The sequence below is a fragment of the Schistocerca americana genome, chromosome 5 (assembly GCF_021461395.2).
Source record: "Schistocerca americana isolate TAMUIC-IGC-003095 chromosome 5, iqSchAmer2.1, whole genome shotgun sequence".
Classification (NCBI taxonomy): Eukaryota; Metazoa; Arthropoda; class Insecta; order Orthoptera; family Acrididae; genus Schistocerca; species Schistocerca americana.
This window is the reverse complement of record NC_060123.1, coordinates 275,669,616-275,673,406: the sequence shown is the minus strand read 5'-3', so window position 1 is coordinate 275,673,406 and position 3,791 is coordinate 275,669,616.

Sequence of the window (3,791 nt, the reverse complement as noted above, 5' to 3'; positions counted from 1 at the left end):
TGGAGATCCTAGCATGCTGAAGGAACGTCTTCACGAGAACAGCACTATGAACACGCGATTTATCACGCATCAAGATGAAATTATCACCAAAATATTGATGATACGATTCCACTGTTGCAGAATCTCGTCCCTGTACCGTAGGACAGTGAGATTGCCCTCAACATTCAAGAGAGGTGTACAGTGGCCCCATGTAGTGCCATCCCAGAGCACCACTTCACCATCACCTTGAGGCACGGGTGGGACAGTGTTGGAGTCGTTCAACATTACCAGGTTGTCGCCAAGTACGCTGTTTGCGACTGTAAGGGTACAAACAGATCGTAATTTCGTCCGTAACCAATACCCAACCCCAATCCTGCGGTGTCCATTTTGCATTATTTCTCGAACATCTGTAACTTAGTCCATGGTGTTGGGATATTCGACGTGGTACTCGCATGGTCTTCGGGAATAGTAGGTTGGCTGGTTGATTTGGGATCGGGGGCGTGGAGACGAAACTGCGAGGTTCTCGACCCCATTAGATTAGGGAAGGATGGGGAAGGAAGTCGGCTGTGCCTTTTCAAAGGAATCATCCCGGAATTTGCTTCAAGCTATTTAGGGAAATCACGGAAAATCTAAATCAGGACGGCCGGACTCAGGTTTGAACCGTCGTCTTCCCGAATGCGAGACAAGTGTGCTAACCACTGCGCCACCTCACTCGATGGTCCTCAAGAACGGAGATTCGCATCATGCTATCGTCACCTAACATTTTGATGTGACACATGCCGTTCTGTAGCCTCTTCGAACGCCGAATTCAGTTCAACTCATTGTTCCTTCAACTCAAATACCTGCACGATGTATTGAGGTGATGCAACACTTTTCTTGATGTGTGTACTTCCAGATGTTTCTACTACAATGTACGAGGTATGTAAGAAAATTACTGTGACTGATTTTTTTATCTACCAAAGTTTTTATTTTTTTTCCAAACAACAATATTGTCCCCTTAGAAGTAATTTCCTTCGGCAGCTATACACTAGGGGACTCGTTGTTCCTATTCTTAACAGTGCTGAATGGTTGCAGCTGGTAGGGCTCTTAACATGTCGGCCATAGTCTTTCGAATGTTCTCCAGAGTCCCGAAATGATGTCCTTTTCAGATATTTTTCAATTTCTGGAAAAGAAAAAAAGTCACGAGGACTCTGATCAGGTGAATAGAGAGGCTGTGGAACAACAGGAACGCCTTTAAAGATAAAAAAAAAACTCCGTGATGGAAGTGGCCCGTGTGACATGGGGCGTTGTCATCATACGGCAACCATTTGTCTGCGATGCACGGTCTCGCTCGATTCACCCTTTCCCTAAACGTTTCAAGGACATCTTTGTAAAACACTTGATTGACAGTTTGTCCTGGAGGAAAAATTTATTTATGCACGATACCTCCACTATCAAAAAAAATCACTATTATTTTGATATGTGGCTTACTCACTGGAGCTTTCTTCGGTTGAGGAGATGTCTCTGCGTTCCACTCCCAAATTTCTCGCTTTGTCTCAGAATATAACTCAAAAATCAATGACTGGTCACCTGCGATCACACAACTGGATCATTTGTAGTGGTTGATAATTCGCTCGAAAAGATGAACACACGCTGTGAGGTTTTTCGTACCATTATGACACAAACCTTTCGCATGCGTAAGAATTCGGTCAAAATTTGATGTACAGTGAAAGTCTTTAAATTTAAGAGGTCACCCATCATCCTTATTGTTAAACATCGGTCTGATCTCACAAGAGCACGCACACGTTCGACGTTTCCGTAGGTTTTTGAAGTTGAAGGTCTCCCTGAGCGAGGTTCATGTTCAACGTATTCTCGGCATTCCAAAAATGACTTGTGCCAGCGGAAAGCTCGTGCTCTTGACAAGGAGTGTTCCCCATAGGACTGTTTCAATTTTTCAAAGGTCAAACTGGCGGATTCCCCACATTTAACACACAGTTTGATGACATAACGTTGCTCTAAATTCCGCTGTTCCATTTTCGTAACATATAACAAGAACACAGCTTCACTGATGGCGCTCTCAGAAATAGCGTGATGGCTGTACGGAACTGAAACTCCGGCTTAGCGTCTGTATGGGTCGAGCCCATCTGTCTGCAAAAGTAGAACAAATCAGCGTTGCCAGGCCCCTCGCGGAGTTGTCAGCCTCATTACTTCTCTCATACACATCGTATACGCACAACAAGTAAAATTTTAATTTATGGATATCCATCTTATTGCTTGAACTAGGGACTTTTGCTGATGATATGTGTGGGAAAAGTACCATCACTTCTGTATCTTGAGAATGTCTTTATTCTCTCACGCGACTAGTTTTGGCGACACATTACGACCATCTTGAGGCCCCATCACTGCCAAAAGATTATTTGTATCCTCGGCGCATTTACTGTGGGGGTTCTTGTCACTAGCACATGTGGGCTAGCTTTCATCATGAATACCGTGTTGTCTCCAATTGGAGACGATGTCGAGGATAGACTCTATATAAAAGCTAGCTCACTTGTGCTAGTAACAAGGATCCCACAGTAAATGCGCCGAGGATACAAATAATCTTTTGACAGTGGTGGGGCCTCAGGAGGGTGGTATTGTACCGCCAAAACTAGTCGCGTGATAGAATAAAGACATTCTCAAGCTACAGTTGTGGTGGTTCTTTTTCTCATATAAGTAAAATTTTGTTTTCTGTTATTCCTGGTGTTTTGTTTTTAGTGACATGCAGTGTACTTTAAAATGGATGATCCGACAAAGAAACAAAAAACTGCTTTCGCTGAGGCTTTGAATGATTGCCGTCAGCGATGTACAAAGCTTGTCGCTACTGTATGATTCGTAGCTGTTATTTCGAGGCTTTCGCTTTCGGAGATGTCGGCTATTTCGGAGCCGTCCCAGGAAAGAAAACACCCCGACACGCCGCTGGCCCTCTGGACGTGTTTGCGACCTCATTCCGCGGCCGGCCGTCCATTAAACCGCCGCCTTATGAGACGGGTCGTGCTGGCCTCCAAAAATAAGCCGCCGGTGGCCTCCAGCACCGGAGAACTCGCTGCTGCGTCAGCCCCATCGTTTGGGTCGCGGTTTTTAATTAACGCTAAATTCGAGCAAAAAGGAAAAAAATAATCGTTCTACTGTATCTTGGTTTCCGCTGCGCGGCGGCTCGGAAAGTTGGTTGCAAGAGGGGGAAGTGGGTTCAGGAGCGAAAGCAAGGAGTGGCGCCATTGTCGGGACCGCGGTGCTTTGGGCGGTCTTCTGAAAATTGGGTCCGCTGTGGAGCCGGCTCGGTCGGCAGTCGGTGTGGGCGAGCGAGCGGTCGGGCGAATTTATGTCTGCGAGAGGAGCGCGAAACACGATTATTAACGCGCACCGCGACCTGCCGGCGAAATAGCCGTGGCGCGGCGCGTGTGGGACGTCGTTCCTGGCTGTTAATTAAGTACTCGAGGTTCCGCCGGAGCAATCGGCTCTCGAGAATGGGAGTGGTCAGGCTCGGCAAGGCGTCCGAAAGTTTACGCTGCGAGGCCGTGCTGTTAACGACGCACCAGCCAAACCAATGCGGGCTGTGTGATCGTCCCCTCCCTCCTCCCCCCCCCCCCCTCCCACCACCATCTTGCCAGCGCTCTTTTTCTGTTCGAGTTATGCAAGGCAATTCTCAACGGGCAACCGAATGCCAGACAGGAAACAACAGCTGCTGTGGAAAGCATTTTTTGGTGTGAAACTATACGCATTTACAGCCTATCGGTGATACCCTTCTACCCTCGCCCATGCTACATTACAAGAAACACAACAGGCTGTTTTGCACA